The 17,117-nt window shown below is 42.5% G+C and overlaps 1 long non-coding RNA gene across 1 annotated transcript; it reads left to right on the plus strand.

The window, feature by feature from the left end:
* Window positions 1–1,330: 1,330 nt before the first annotated feature.
* LOC135563842 (uncharacterized) lies at window positions 1,331–3,873 on the plus strand. Its single transcript, XR_010460602.1, has 2 exons — window positions 1,331–1,699; window positions 2,383–3,873. It is a non-coding gene; the product is annotated as an uncharacterized LOC135563842 (long non-coding RNA).
* The last annotated feature ends 13,244 nt before the right edge of the window (window positions 3,874–17,117 follow it).

The raw sequence follows: 17,117 nt of genomic DNA on the forward strand, positions 1-17,117 counted from the left end.
CCAACACCATCATTAAGTTTGCTGACGACACAACAGTGGTAGGCCTGGACAACGATGAGACAGCCTATAGGGAGGAGGTCAGAGACCTGGCCTTGTGGTGCCAGGACAAACACCTCTCCCTCAAAGGAGCTGATCATGGACTACAGGAAAAGGCGGGCCGAACAGGCCCCCATTAACATCAACGGGTCTGAGGTGGAGCGGGTCGAGAGTTTCAATTTCCTTGGTGTCCACATCACCAACAAACTATCATGGTCCAAACACACCAAGACAGTCGTGAAGAGGCCACGACAACACCTTTTCCCCCCACAGGAGACACAGATCCTCAAAAAGTTCTATAGCTGCACCATCGAGAGCATCCTGACCTGTTGTATCACCGCCTGGTATGGCAATGGCTCGGCATCTGAGAGTAAAGCGTTATGGAGGGTAGTGCGTACGGCCCAGTACATCACTGGGGCCAAGCTTCCTGCCATCCAGGACCTATATGCTAGGCAGTGTCAGAGGAAGGCACAAAAAATTGTCAAAGACTCCAGTCACCAAAGTCATAGAATGCTCTCTCTGCTATCTTACGGCAAATGGTACCGGACCACCAAGTCTAGGACCAAAAGGCACCGTAACAGGTTCTACCCCCAAGCCATAAGACTGCTGAAATATTAATCAAATGGCCACCCGGACTATTTACACTATTTACACCCCACCCCCCCTTCTTTTTACACTGCTGATACTTGCTGTTTATTATCTATGCATAGTCACTTTACCCCTACCTACATGTACATATTACCTCGACTGACCTGTACCCCTGCACATTGACTCGGTACCGGTACCCCCTGTATATAGACTCGTTATTGTTATTTTATTGTGTTACTTTTTTATATATATACTGGATATATTTTTGTTTATTTAGTCCATTTTTTTCTCTATTTCTTGAAATGCATTGTTGGTTAAGGGCTTGTAACTAAGCCTTTCATGGTAAGGAACAGTCATTTGTCTATTATAATCAGATCACGTGGTGACATCATAACTTGGGGTGACATCATAACTTGGGCTAAAGATTCCATCTCACCTGAACAGGCTAAAATCCCAGGGATTTTTTTCAAACAGCTTTTACACAAAATGGGCATTATTTTAATTTTCACAATTTCCGAGTGTTATTTTGACCTTCTAGTGTGGAAATATTATTTCAAAAAATGAAGGAAAAACACATTTTTAATTGCACTGACCATTTTGTTACACTTCTCAAAAGGCACCGAATTGGTGGAATGACCCAACTGCTATTTCAGCAGCAGTGCCAACATTTGCTTTCTAAACAAATTTAAAAAATGAGGGGGGGAGTGATGAGCAATGAAAATGCTTATTGGATTTTGGATACACGTCCAGAGCTACTACGACACAGCTCAGCACAGCAGCTGCAAGAGGCAGCAGCTCAACTTTTTTTCCTGACTTGACTTTTGGCTGGTTTGGGTCAGAATGGCTAACTACTGGTCTGTTCAGGTTTTCTGTGGTGTTTTATCCACCATGCTCTTGGTCATGGGGGCACTGGATGGTGGGATGGAATGTACAGAGAAGGACAGATTACTGACACAGATATCCAAAGATCTGGACCCACCGTCGGAGTGTGTGCTAGGCTGTACTGTACTGACTTACAGAGCCATGCTGGAGACACAAAATATACCCACTGTACGCTTCAAAGACTCTACAGCAGGTGAGAACATGATAGAAATAATCTGTGATGGGCACTAATATGGAAAATCTATATCGATATCAGTTGTATTTTTCAATTCAATATTGATATCAAATCGGTTTTGTAGAAAATACATTGCAACTGTGTGGCTGTTAACTTCTTTGTTGAGTCCAGGCAACTGCTTGAGGATTTTCCATTTGGGAATTTTCTGGTTACTTGAACTTTGAATACAATGGGATGCCCATCCACTGTTGATGGATCACCAGCAGGCAGTTCAGTGTGTTAAGTCAAGAGTCTGTGAGAGGGTTTTGTTCATGCAGGAACAGTCATGTCTGCGTTTCTTACAGAACAGTGTAGGTTAACAGGAAGAACAAACCGATTTCACAATATGTCTTGCTCATTTTTTATATCAAACAATATCAAATTATATCAATATCATATTGAATTTTCAATATTGGTGCCCACCCCTAAAAATATTATATTAAGCACTATATCACATGATATATCACAGTCTAAGGGAATTGCTGAGAGAGAAAAAAAGCATTCGTTTCTAGAAAACGTATGTTTCTCCTTTGATAAAAAGGACATAGACGATCTGTGGTGCTGTGTGTGGCTCAGTTTGTAGGAGTGTGGGGCTGGAAACTGCTAAGTGGCATATATCATATACCATGTACCATACATGTACTAATCCCCTTTCTCTACAGGTGAGCATGGAGAATACTGCTGGTCCAGGAGAACGAAGTGTAGTCCCGGAGAGAGCCTGCTTCATGCCTACATCGTGTTACCTGTGGATGTGTCGCTGGTTAACGAGGAAACCCTTGGATTGAAAGCTACTCTCCCCCACCATAACAACATACTAACTCCTCACGACGGTCCCACGCCACTTTCCAAACTCTGTGGTCTCCGCTTTGACATCACAGACCAGTTCACCGTGACAAAGAGATTGCCAACGTTCTGTGTGCAGGTTGTCCCACAGCAGAGCACTTTGGGAAACGGAATTCCTATTAGATGCCCACCTTTCTTGGTGACGATGTGGCAGAGGCTGAATAAGTAACCTACAAAGCAATGGAGGGGGGGGATGAAAAGGACTTGTTAAGCCGACGACCATCCAAAATGTTTAATGGCATCAAGGTTAGTTTGTCAGAATTGTTAGGTAACCCTTCTCCTATTGTAAATGCATCTGGATCTGATAGTCTTGCTTATTTCACAGCTATCTATCTCGTCAGCAACATATTGTATATAACATAGTGTTTCTTCATATATTGATTTAGCAGCGGTCCCCCCCCCCCCCAAAAAAAAATAGAGTGACAAGTTACAACGTATATTTTGTCTTTAGATTCTCGCTACAATTGTCACTGCTGCTGAATGAAACCCTTAGGGAGGACGACGCTGTAACAACTCACAGTAGGTTATATCATGTTTATGGAAAAGAAAAAAGGATGTCCGATTCAAATGGAAAGTCAGTTGAAACAACGGATTGTCCGATGAAATACCCAGAACTCTTTGACACAAGACTGTTGACTAAATGGAGTACTTTCAACGATGACTTGAAATGGACTCAGTTTGGAATGAGAAGAACGAGAGGTAAATGTATGGAAGGTGAAAATTAACCGTTGTATTTGATAGATAGATAGATAGATAGATAGATAGATAGATAGATAGATAGATAGATAGATAGATAGATAGATAGATAGATATATTGATAGATAGATAGATAGATAGATAGATAGATAGATAGATAGATAGATAGATAGATAGATAGATAGATAGATAGATAGATAGATAACAATATCATTGTTAATATGCTGTATGGATGTATGCTTTGGGGTCGATAGTTGATTCTAGATTGAGATAATATTTCAAATAATATGGATTTGAGGGCTTTGTGTTCATTTGTGCTCTATTGTGTGGAGCAAACATTTGATGGCACATATGTATATAGAATGTATAAGCTTCTTATAAGAAATATACGTGGCTGCTAATTTAAGTGTGTGAACACCAGAAACTGTCCTAAAAAGCACATTTATTTTTATTTAACTTTTATTATATTTACTTTAACTTCTATTTTTTATTTACTTTAATTTGCTATAACACCACACTAATTGGTTTGATGTAACCTCTGTAAACTGTGAGCTGTACTCGAATGTTTTTCCAACCATGTCAAGTATCCACAACATTAAAACAACTTCACATGATTGTGTACCGTCTGTGAGCACAAAAAGAAGGCCATAGTTTGATCTTACCATAACAAATCATTCAAAGTTGAGAGAATTAGGAACCGTTTCAGTTCCTAAAACTTTATATAGAAGCAAGAAACAGGAAAATGGAGGACAGTTTGCAACAACAGTGGGCGTTACCTTACCACAGCGAGCTGTAGAGAGCATTGTATTGACTATAGCTCCCTCTGCTGGCACAAACACAGTATCATGCATATACCTACATTGCCCTATTTTACTCAGGGTGGCACACTCAGCACATTATGGTCCCCACCATAGCTGAAATTAAAATTCGAACTTGGAAAAGTATATGTTTAATGACTTCTCAATAGGAGAAGAAGTTATTTGAAATGTTTATTTTTTTATTTTTATGTTAAATATAATCCCTTCATGAATTGACTGCTTTCAATTCCGATAGACCCCAGCCCTGGTCCCCACTCCCAGCTATGGGACACAATACAGCCACCCACTTATTCCCTGTTATCACATAATTCTACACATTTATCATTCTCTACCCAGCTGAATAGGGAAATTACCATTTGATGTCAAGTATAAGAAAGACTACTGTTTGAGTGTGCAAAACACATAGGAAGATCTAGCATCCACCAAGCTGGCCTCTTTTGATTGTGGTGCCAGGAAGAATCTTCAGAGAGACTCGTGCCTGGTATGTTTCCCCAAGCTGGCCTCTTTTGATTGTGGTGCCAGGAAGAATCTTCAGAGAGACTCGTGCCTGGTATGTTTCCCCAAGCTGGCCTCTTTTGATTGTGGTACCAGGAAGAATCTTCAGAGAGACTCGTGCCTGGTATGTTTCCCCAAGCTGGCCTCTTTTGATTGTGGTACCAGGAAGAATCTTCAGAGAGACTTGTGCCTGGACGGTACACCGAACTGGAACAGTATGTCCCCTGAAGAGTTTTCACCAGAGAGGGACATGCAGTGAACCGATGAGGGACATGCAGTGAACTGATGAGGGACATGCAGTGAACTGATGAGGGACATGCAGTGAACTGATGAGGGACATGCAGTGAACTGATGAGGGACATGCAGTGAACTGATGAGGGGCATGCAGTGAACCGATGAGGGACATGCAGTGAACCAGTGAGGGACATACAGTGAACTGATGAGGGACATGCAGTGAACCGATGAGGGACATGCAGTGAACCGATGAGGGACATGCAGTGAACCGATGAGGGACATACAGTGAACCGATGAGGGACATGCAGTGAACCGATGAGGGACATGCAGTGAACCGATGAGGGACATGCAGTGAACCGATGAGGGACATGCAGTGAACCGATGAGGGACATGCAGTGAACCAGTGAGGGATATGCAGTGCAAGTGCAGTAGAGTCAAATAAAATAAAATACGATTGTATTCGTCACATTCTTCGTAAACAACAGGTGTAGACTAAAAGTGAAATACTTACTTATGGGCCCTTCCCAACAATAGAGAGAAAGAAAATAGAGAAATAATAGAAAAGTAATAAGTAATAATAAATTCACAATGAGTAATGATAACTTGGCTTTGTACACGAGGTACCAGTACAGAGTCGCCGTGCTAGGGTACGAGGTAATTGAGGTAGATAAACTACTTGACCAAAAGTGTGTGGACACCTACTCCTCGAACATCTCATTCTAAAATCATGGGCATTAATACGGAGTTTGTCCCCCTTTTTCTGCTATAACATCCTCCACTCTTCAGATGTTGGAACATTGCCTGCAGGGACTTGCTTCTATCCTGCCACAAGAGCATAAGTGAGGTCGGGCACTGATGTTGGTTGATTAGACCTGGCTCGCAGTCAGCGTTTTCAATTCATCAAAAAAGGTGTTCGATGGGGTTGAGGTCAGGGCTCTGTGCAGACTAGTGAAGTTCTTCCACACCGATCTCGACAAACCATTTCTGTATGGATCTCGCTTTGTGCACGAGGGCAATGTCATGCTGAAACAGGAAAGGGAATTCCCCAAACTGTTGCCACAAAGTTGAAAGCACAAAATCGTCTAGAATGTCACTGGAACTAAGAGGTCTATCCCAAACCATGAAAAACAGCCCCAGACCATTATTCCTTCTCCACCAAACTTTACAGTTGTCACTATGCACTGGGGCAGGTAGTGTACTCCTGGCATCCGCCAAACCCAGATTAGTCCGTCGGACTGCCAGATGGTGAAGCGTGATTCATTACTCCAGAGAACGTGTTTCCTCTGCTCCAGTGTCCAATGGTGGCGAGCTTTACACCACTCCAGCCGACGCTTGTCATTGTGCATGGTGATCTTAGGCTCGTGTGCGGCTGTCCAGGATGTCTGGGATGGTGGTTTTGATGTGAGTCATGACCAACCAGCCTTTCAAAGCATTTAATGTCGACAGATGTGAGTGCTACGAGGCGATAGTCATTTAGACAGGTTACCTTGATGTTCTTAGGCACAGGGACTATGGGGATCTGCTTGGAACATGTAGGTATTACAGACTGGGTCAGGGAGAGGTTGAAAATGTCAGTGAAGACACTTGCCAGCTGGTCAGCGCATACTCAGGGTATGCGTCCTGGTACTCCAAATGGCCCTGTTAACCTGTTTAAACGTCTTACTCACATCGGCAATGGAGAGATTGATTACACCGTTGTTTGCCTCGAAGCGAACATAAAACACCTTTAGCTCGTCTGGTAGGCTTATGTCACTGGGCAGCTCGCGGCTGGGATTCCCTTTGTGATCCGTGATAGTTTGCAAGCCCCTGCCACATCCGACGAGCTTCAGAGTCAGTGTAGTAGGATTCGGTTTTACTCCTGTATTGATGCTTTGTCTGTTTGATGGTTTGTCGGAGGGCGTAGCAGGATTTCTTACAAGCGTCCAAATGAGTCTTCTGCTCCTTGAATGTGGCAGTGTGAAAGATGTTAAGAGATGACAAGCTTCCAAACATTTGGAAAAATGTCACACACCCAGTAAACAGAAAGAGACATTGTATAAACACACTGTAGTGTACATGACCTTTGACCCACGGGACCTAATGTAAATAACTGTGTCGTTCCAACAAGTCGGATGATTTTTGAGAAGTGTAACTTGGGAGATTTTTTTAAATTAAACTGGGAAGTGTTTTTTATTAAGTTGAACTTGTGCTATTTATGACAGAATATAAAAATTAGGTGAAATAAATATATTTTTCTTTTTTACTAGGGTTGACTGTATCAGGGATGACGATTTCATCTTAAATCAGTCATAAATCCCCTTGTGACAGGGGGAATGGAAGATTGTTGTGTACAACAGGGAGTGGCAGTTGAAGGCAAGCTTCACAAGAAAAAAAGGTAATTGTACAAAACAATCTAGCCTGTCTATCTATAGGTAACAGGGTTGATGTGTTATTCTAGCCTGTCTATCTATAGGTAACAGGGTTGATGTGTTATTCTAGCCTGTCTATCTATAGGTAACAGGGTTGACGTGTTATTCTAGCCTGTCTATCTATAGGTAACAGGGTTGATGTGTTATTCTAGCCTGTCTATCTATAGGTAACAGTGTTGATGTGTTATTCTAGCCTGTCTATCTATAGGTAACAGGGTTGATGTGTTATTCTAGCCCGTCTATCTATAGGTAACAGGGTTGACGTGTTATTCTAGCCTGTCTATCTATAGGTAACAGGGTTGATGTGTTATTCTAGCCTGTCTATCTATAGGTAACAGGGTTGATGTGTTATTCTAGCCTGTCTATCTATAGGTAACAGGGTTGATGTGTTATTCTAGCCTGTCTATCTATAGGTAACAGGGTTGATGTGTTATTCTAGCCTGTCTATCTATAGGTAACAGGGTTGATGTGTTATTCTAGCCTGTCTATCTATAAGTAACAGGGTTGATGTGTTATTCTAGCCTGTCTATCTATAGGTAACAGGGTTGATGTGTTATTCTAGCCTGTCTATCTATAGGTAACAGGGTTGACGTGTTATTCTAGCCGGTCTATCTATAGGTAACAGGCTTGATGTGTTATTCTAGCCTGTCTATCTATAGGTAACAGGGTTGACGTGTTATTCTAGCCTGTCTATCTATAGGTAACAGGGTTGACGTGTTATTCTAGCCTGTCTATCTATAGGTAACAGGGTTGATGTGTTATTCTAGCCTGTCTATCTATAGGTAACAGGGTTGACGTGTTATTCTAGCCTGTCTATCTATAGGTAACAGGGTTGATGTGTTATTCTAGCCTGTCTATCTATAGGTAACAGGGTTGACGTGTTATTCTAGCCTGTCTATCTATAGGTAACAGGGTTGACGTGTTATTCTAGCCTGTCTATCTATAGGTAACAGGGTTGACGTGTTATTCTAGCCTGTCTATCTATAGGTAACAGGGTTGACGTGTTATTCTAGCCTGTCTATCTATAGGTAACAGGGTTGATGTGTTATTCTAGCCTGTCTATCTATAGGTAACAGGGTTGACGTGTTATTCTAGCCTGTCTATCTATAGGTAACAGGGTTGATGTGTTATTCTAGCCTGTCTATCTATAGGTAACAGGGTTGACGTGTTATTCTAGCCTGTCTATCTATAGGTAACAGGGTTGACGTGTTATTCTAGCCTGTCTATCTATAGGTAACAGGGTTGATGTGTTATTCTAGCCTGTCTATCTATAGGTAACAGGGTTGACGTGTTATTCTAGCCTGTCTATCTATAGGTAACAGGGTTGATGTGTTATTCTAGCCTGTCTATCTATAGGTAACAGGGTTGACGTGTTATTCTAGCCTGTCTATCTATAGGTAACAGGGTTGATGTGTTATTCTAGCCTGTCTATCTATAGGTAACAGTGTTGATGTGTTATTCTAGCCTGTCTATCTATAGGTAACAGGGTTGACGTGTTATTCTAGCCTGTCTATCTATAGGTAACAGGGTTGATGTGTTATTCTAGCCTGTCTATCTATAGGTAACAGGGTTGACGTGTTATTCTAGCCTGTCTATCTATAGGTAACAGGGTTGATGTGTTATTCTAGCCTGTCTATCTATAGGTAACAGGGTTGATGTGTTATTCTAGCCTGTCTATCTATAGGTAACAGGGTTGATGTGTTATTCTAGCCTGTCTATCTATAGGTAACAGGGTTGATGTGTTATTCTAGCCTGTCTATCTATAGGTAACAGGGTTGATGTGTTATTCTAGCCTGTCTATCTATAGGTAACAGGGTTGATGTGTTATTCTAGCCTGTTTATCTATAGGACAAACAGTGTTGATGTGTTATTCTATTCTGTCTATCTATAGGTAACAGGGTTGATGTGTTATTCTAGCCTGTCTATCTATAGGTAACAGGGTTGATGTGTTATTCTAGCCTGTCTATCTATAGGTAACAGGGTTGATGTGTTATTATAGCCTGTCTATCTATAGGTAACAGGGTTGATGTGACCATATTCTAGCCTGTCTATCTATAGGTAACAGGGTTGATGTGTTATTCTAGCCTGTCTATCTATAGGTAACAGGGTTGTTCATGTGTTATTCTAGCCTGTCTATCTATAGGTAACAGGGTTGACGTGTTATTCTATCCTGTCTATCTATAGGTAACAGGGTTGATGTGTTATTCTAGCCTGTCTATCTATAGGTAACAGGGTTGACGTGTTATTCTAGCCTGTCTATCTATAGGTAACAGGGTTGACGTGTTATTCTAGCCTGTCTATCTATAGGTAACAGGGTTGACGTGTTATTCTAGCCTGTCTATCTATAGGTAACAGGGTTGATGTGTTATTCTAGCCTGTCTATCTATAGGTAACAGGGTTGACGTGTTATTCTAGCCTGTCTATCTATAGGTAACAGGGTTGATGTGTTATTCTAGCCTGTCTATCTATAGGTAACAGGGTTGATGTGTTATTCTAGCCTGTCTATCTATAGGTAACAGGGTTGACGTGTTATTCTAGCCTGTCTATCTATAGGTAACAGGGTTGATGTGTTATTCTAGCCTGTCTATCTATAGGTAACAGGGTTGACGTGTTATTCTAGCCTGTCTATCTATAGGTAACAGGGTTGACTTGTCACAAATCACATGAAATAAATCATCTTCAGAAATGCAACACAATAACTAGGTCTTATTTACTTATTTTCCTGCCTAATTCCGTGATATATAATGGTAAACACAGTCTTGTCCCATCGCTGCAACTCCCGTACGGATTCGGGAGAGGCGAAGGTCGATAGCCAATGTGTCCTCCGAACCATCTAGTACCCTGTACCAAGCCCCACTCTTCCTTGTACACACTTTATCCCTTAACACCGTGTATAAGCCAGTAGCAACAATAGTTAGTACAGAGGTTATCACTTTCCAACTGGAACTAGAAGTCACCTTGCAGGCTCCCGGGCATCGGCGCAGGAGTGCAAATAAAATTTGATTTGATTTGATTTGATGATTTATAGGACAGGGTTGAGGTTACAACCTGTCTATCTATAGGTAACCCAGACCCTATCTAACCCAGACGATTCTAGCCTGGGTAACAGGGTTGATGTGTTATTCTAGCCGTCCTCAGGGTTGGGTTATTCTAGCCTGTCTATCTATAGGTCAGGGCTGATGTGTTATTCTAGCCTATCTACTATTAACAGGGTTGATGTGTTAACCTGGATCTATAGGTAACAGGGTTGATGTGTTATTCTAGCCTGTCTATCTATAGGTAACAGGGTTGATGTGTTATTCTAGTCTATCTATAGGTAACAGGGTTGAGGCCAACTAGGTCTATCTATTACAATGATGGTGATAATCTATGGGAGAAATGTTGATGGGTTACTAGCCTGGGTCTTCCTAGAAGTCACAGATGGTGCATGAAGGTAAAATGTCAAAATGCCTTCATCTTAGGGGGGATGTTATTCTAGCCTGACCCTTGAACAGGGAGATGGTTATTCTAGCATGAACTAAGAGCTCCGCACAAGTAGTTTCCAATTCTATCTAATCTTACCTCCACTCCAAGTTCAAACTCATTTAGCTTTAGTAAGAAAAAGTCATAGCCGGCTACTATAAAAGGGTTGCGACACTACAGGTGATATTTTTACCTATCGGACAGGGTTCGTGTATTTAGCCGATCGGTAAAAAAGCCTCCAAGAAGAAGCTAGCTGTCTATCTATAAAAGGGTTAGTGTTATTTAGCCAGAATCAAGAGAACCTGCTCCCCCGAGGCACAACGTTATTCCAACCTGTCACTCTAGGTAACAGGGTTGAAGTTACAGCCTGTCTATCTAGGTAACAGGGTTGAGATCCTATCTATAGGTAACAGAACTAAACACTATCTTAGATGCCATTAACTATTCAGCCTCAGTAGGATAGGGGGCAAGGTGACAATCCTGGTAAAACGTTATTTGCCTGTCTATCAACAACAAGATAACCATAAACAGGTTGATGGCTAGCCTGTCTATCGAGGCAGAGGGGCGTGAGCCTGTCTATCCATGGAAAAATTATTGACAGATGCCATGGAAACAATAGCATATTCTAAAAAAGAAAATCGAGCATCTGGAATAGAAAACAGAGGACCTGGAAAACAGGGTTGATTAATAATTGTGTCTATCTATTCAATCTGGGCAAAAAGGTAAAGGGTTGATGGAAACATGCTACTGATCGTGCTAGCCTGTCTATCTATAGACAAACTTCTAGCCTGTCTAGTGGCTCCACATGTCCACCTGTCTACAGGCCCAGGGTTAGAACTGATATTCACCTGACAAGGAACAGGGTTGATGTGTTATTCAGCCTGTCTATCTAAAACAACACCATCACAGTGGGAAACGCTATCAAACAGGGTTCGCTGTTACACCAGGACCTGTCAGCTGGAACACGTTGATGTGTTATTCGCCTGTCTATCTATAGGAATGTTGATGTGTTATTCTAGTGAAGAAATACTCCATTGATTCTAGCCTGTCATCTTCAGGGGATTCAAATAGCCTGTCCTATAGGTAACAGAGTTGATGTGTTATTCTTCTATCCATAGGAGGGTTGATGTGTTATTCTAGCCACTATCAAAACTCTAGCCTGTCTATCTAGAGGTAACAGGGTTGAAACGTTTTTGAAAGACAATCCTAGCCAATGAGAAACAGACCTAATGACTAAATGCGATTAATGCCATTACTAAAGGAGGTAAGACGACATATAGCCGATCTATCCAGAGACCCTATCCCCTAAATGTGTTATTCTAGCCTGTCTATCTAAGGTTTATATTTATTTTCCTGTTAACTGTAAGAGGGATGGGCTGTATTCTAGCCTGTAATCTAGGTACTAATGTTTCAGCCTACTTTTATTTAACAGGGTTTTTTTTGTTGCTATTATTAACACTTGGGGTTCCCTATGTCCCTTTGGGGAGGTATAGCCTGTCTATCTAGGCTGGGTTATTGATTTTATTTTTCTCCCTATCTTTTACTGTGGTCTGCCTGTCTATCTAGGGCAACTGTGTCATTTACTCAATGCGGGGTGGAGTAACAGGGATGAGGCATTTCTTTGGTGGGGAGAGGGAGGTAACGTTGATGCGTTATGCTAACTGTTCCCGGTTTTTGTTTTATAGGTACACAGAATTGAGACTAGCGGGTCTAATAGGTAACAGGGGATGTGTCTAGCCTGTTGTTTGGGAACAGGGTCGGCTGGGGTGTTCAGAGATTATTATTTTATGTACACCATTTATTTTCCTATAGGTTTTATGTGAACCTAGCTGTAATTACTATCCACTTTACCCAGTTGATGACTTGCACTAAAGTTCGATTTAGCCTGCTCGTCGATGACTAGTACCTTAAATCTATTGACATGGAACTGCCATGGTCTAGGGCAGGTTGGTGTCAAACTCATTTCGCATCGTGGGTCTATCTATAGGCCAGGGGAGATGTCAAGGTGGGCCGTGACCATTATAAATTATACCATACTAGCCTGTCTACACTGCTCAGGGTTGATGTGTTATTCTAAATTGAAAATTTATGGAGTTGTATGAACAGTAGAATCTCCATCACACAACTTTTGTTTTGAAGCTGCTGACTAACATTAAAGTGCACATTTTTAAATCACCACAGTAATGGATTCATCTTCACAGAGCTGTATTCTTTCAATGCAAACAGTATGTTATTCTAGCCTGCAGCATTTTTAAAGGTGTTAGTCTAGTCTGGACTTGTATTTGTCCTTCTATCTATGAAACTTGGCATCTTTTGGCCTGTACAAGGTGCATCAACACCAGGTGTCATGTCCTGACTAGCTGTCACTTTCAGAATGTCATTTAAGTGCTTGTTTGTGAGCCTTTATTCTAGCCGTCTTTTTGTTTTATTGATATTCATCACTGAGAAAATTTGTTCACAAAGGTGAGGTTATTGTCCCAAACATGCACAAAAGCCTTTTAGCAGCCAGGGCTGTTAATTTAGCCTGGGTACCCTGGTCGTTGAGATACTGATAAAATCTGTCCAGACCTACAGAGGCAAATTTGCCCTTCAAATCTGCATCACACTGCAAATCAATTATCTCTAGCTGAATTTAGGTAACCGGCAGATCAGAAGCTTTAACTGTGAAAGGTGAGCCTGTCTAAAAACTGAAAATTCTGTCTCAAGTTCACCAAATACCTGAAAACGTTTCTCAAACTCCGCAGTAGTCCTGCAATTTTGTCTTTGTACCGTTTCATGTAGCCTGTCATCAGGTCTGGTCACACACATCTCTCAGACAGGGGAAATGAGCAGCCTTGCCATTTGCCAGTTGCATCTCCCACAAAGTCAGCTTCAACTTAAATGCATGTATGTTGTCAGAAAACTGTGTGACAACAGGGTTGATGTTTTTTGCCTGTCCTTGCAACATTTTGTTCAGATTGTTCAAGTGTTCAGTAATATCTAACCAAGAATGCAAGGTCCCGTAGCCATTCCTGAGATTGTAATTCCAACACCGGTTTTCCTTTTTCTCCATGAACTGTCCGATTTCCTCTCGTAGATCAAAGAAATGCCTCAGCACAGCGCCTCGGCTTAACCATCTCACTTCAGTGTGGTATGGCAGGCTGTGGGTAATGTTGCTGTCGCTGAGAAGTTTGTCAAACTGACGATGGTTCAGACCTCTGGACCGGATGAAATTTACAGTGCGAACAACCACCTCCATGACGTGGTCCATTTTCAGCGACTTGCAACACAATGCCTCCTGGTGCAAAATACAGTGAAATGTCCAGAAACGATCTCCTCCATTAAGGGCTTGTACTTTGTCTTTGAACTTTGTCGCGACACCTGCTTTCTTTCCGACCATGGATGGCGCGCCGTCTGTAGCCAGGCTGACAGATCGCGGGACCAGTCCACTCCAACTCTGTCCAATGCAGCAACTAGGGACAGAGCCGAAAATGTCTCGGCTGTTGTGGTGTCCATCATTGGCACCAACTCAAGAAACTCTTCAGTAACAGTCAATGTCTCATCAACTCCTCGAATAAATATGGCCAGTTGGGCCAAAACGTCTGTGATTTCAGTGCTCAGTCAATTGCCACGGAAAATGCAATAAATGACTTGACTCTCTGTTTCAATTGACTGTCTAAATCTGCCGATAGTTCCCAAATCCTCTCTGCTATAGTATTCCTCGTCAGGCTAATATTGGCAAAAGCTTGTCGCTCAACAACAAGATCTCGCCTGGACATACAAGTTCAGCCGCCTTCATCATGCATCGTTTAACAAAGTCACCGTCGGAATACGGCCGATGCTAATGCTATTTCGCTAGCAATTAGGTAGCTGGCTTTTACCGCTGCTTCACTGACTTCTCGGCTCTGGATGAAAGTTGACTGCTGTTTCCTCAGACCCGCCAGCAATCACAGTTAATCTTATCTCTTCTCAGTTGTCCTTGCAAGCCGTCATATTTTTCGCTGTGATGAGTCTCGTAGTGGCATCTTCAGGGGATTCAAATATTATATTCCTTCAATACCGAAGAAACTTTTTGAAAACACACCAAGAAACACGAAGGTTTTCCGTGCATCTCTGTAAATAAATAGGATATCCGTGGTCCATTTTTCTTTGAAAATTCTACCTCCTTATCTACTTTTCTCCGTTTGGATAACTTTTATTTCCCATTTTGGCTAATGAGGGTGTATGTCCCTTTGGAGAGGTATAGACCAAGGTATTGATTTTATTTTTCTCCGTCTTTAACAAGTCAGCAGAGGGCAACATTGATTTACTCAACGTCTGCTGTTTTCAGTCTGTCTCAGTGATGGAGCTTGTCTTCTACTCTGATGGAAAGAGTGAGCCCCTTAGCGGATAATCTATGAATTGCAGCGTGTTAAAAATATTAATTCCATGTCTTTTATGCATTTTTTCCACTTTCAAATTATCCTGCGGGCCTGATGAACCTCCTAAAGTTCGGTTACTGCCGATGCGGGTACCTTAAATCTATTGACACCCCTGGTCTAGGGCATGCAATAAAACGAAAAAAGATACTATGTGCTCTAAAAAAGGAAAAAGCAGACATCGCGCTATTACAAGAGACACACCTCTGTGATGCTGAACATGTCAAACTCCGCAGAGCTTGGGTGGGACAGGTGTATTTCTCATCTTTCAAATCAAACAGTAGAGGCACAGCCATACTTATCCATAAAAATTTTCCATTCATAATTGACAAAAACATATCTGATCCGGAGGGGAGATTTATTTTGATAACTGGGTCACTATATGGTCAACCAATTACTATATTAAACATATACGCCCCTAACACAGATACTCCTGCCTTCATGTCAAAAATTATAACCCTGTTCAATGAGCATTCAAATCAAATCAAATTTATTTATATAGCCCTTCGTACATCAGCTGATATCTCAAAGTGCTGTACAGAAACCCAGCCTAAAACCCCAAACAGCAAACAATGCAGGTGTAAAAGCACGGTGGCTAGGAAAAACTCCCTAGAAAGGCCAAAACCTAGGAAGAAACCTAGAGAGGAACCAGGCTATGTGGGGTGGCCAGTCCTCTTCTGGCTGTGCCGGGTAGAGATTATAACAGAACATGACCAAGATGTTCAAATGTTCATAAATGACCAGCATGGTCGAATAATAATAAGGCAGAACAGTTGAAACTGGAGCAGCAGCACAGTCAGGTGGACTGGGGGCAGCAAGGAGTCATCATGTCAGGTAGTCCTGGGGCACGGTCCTAGGGCTCAGGTCCTCCGAGAGAGAGAAATAAAGAGAGAATTAGAGAGAGCATATGTGGGGTGGCCAGTCCTCTTCTGGCTGTGCCGGGTGGAGATTATAACAGAACGTGGCCAAGATGTTCAAATGTTCATAAATGACCAGCATGGTTGAATAATAGTAAGGCAGAACAGTTGAAACTGGAGCAGCAGCATGGCCAGGTGGACTGGGGACAGCAAGGAGTCATCATGTCAGGTAGTCCCGGGGCATGGTCCTAGGGCTCAGGTCCTCCGAGAGAGAGAAAGAAAGAGAGAAGGAGAGAATTAGAGAACGCACACTTAGATTCACACAGGACACCGAATAGGACAGGAGAAGTACTCCAGATATAACAAACTGACCCTAGCCCCCCGACACATAAACTACTGCAGCATAAATACTGGAGGCTGAGACAGGAGGGGTCAGGAGACACTGTGGCCCCATCCGAGGACACCCCCGGACAGGGCCAAACAGGAAGGATATAACCCCACCCACTTTGCCAAAGCACAGCCCCCACACCACTAGAGGGATATCTTCAACCACCAACTTACCAACCTGAGACAAGGCCGAGTATAGCCCACAAAGATCTCCGCCACGGCACAACCCAAGGGGGGGGCGCCAACCCAGACAGGCTGACCACAACAGTGAATCAACCCACCCAGGTGACGCACCCCCCCCCCAGGGACGGCATGAGAGAGCCCCAGTAAGCCAGTGACTCAGCCCCCGTAACAGGGTTAGAGGCAGAGAATCCCAGTGGAAAGAGGGGAACCGGCCAGGCAGAGACAGCAAGGGCGGTTCTTTGCTCCAGAGCCTTTCCGTTCACCTTCCCACTCCTGGGCCAGACTACACTCAATCATATGACCCACTGAAGCATTGTGTCTCCTTTGGCGTGGTGGCCGGAGATTTTAATTGTACCCTTAACCCAACCCTAGACAAATCATCTCAAGTCCCCACCACAAATCCTAGATCTGCAAAGATGTTGAACTCTCTTACTAAAGAGATGGGACTGATAGATATCTGGAGAGAGACTAATAGCTCATCTATGGACTATACATACTACTCTAATGTCCATAACACCTACTCTCGTATAGATTACATTTTTATCCCAAAGAGTTTCATAAATTCAGCCACTTGTACAATCGGACCCATAGCACTTTCAGATCATGCCTTTGTCCAC

Source organism: Oncorhynchus nerka, linkage group LG22 (genome assembly GCF_034236695.1).
Source record: "Oncorhynchus nerka isolate Pitt River linkage group LG22, Oner_Uvic_2.0, whole genome shotgun sequence".
Lineage (NCBI taxonomy): Eukaryota > Metazoa > Chordata > Actinopteri > Salmoniformes > Salmonidae > Oncorhynchus > Oncorhynchus nerka.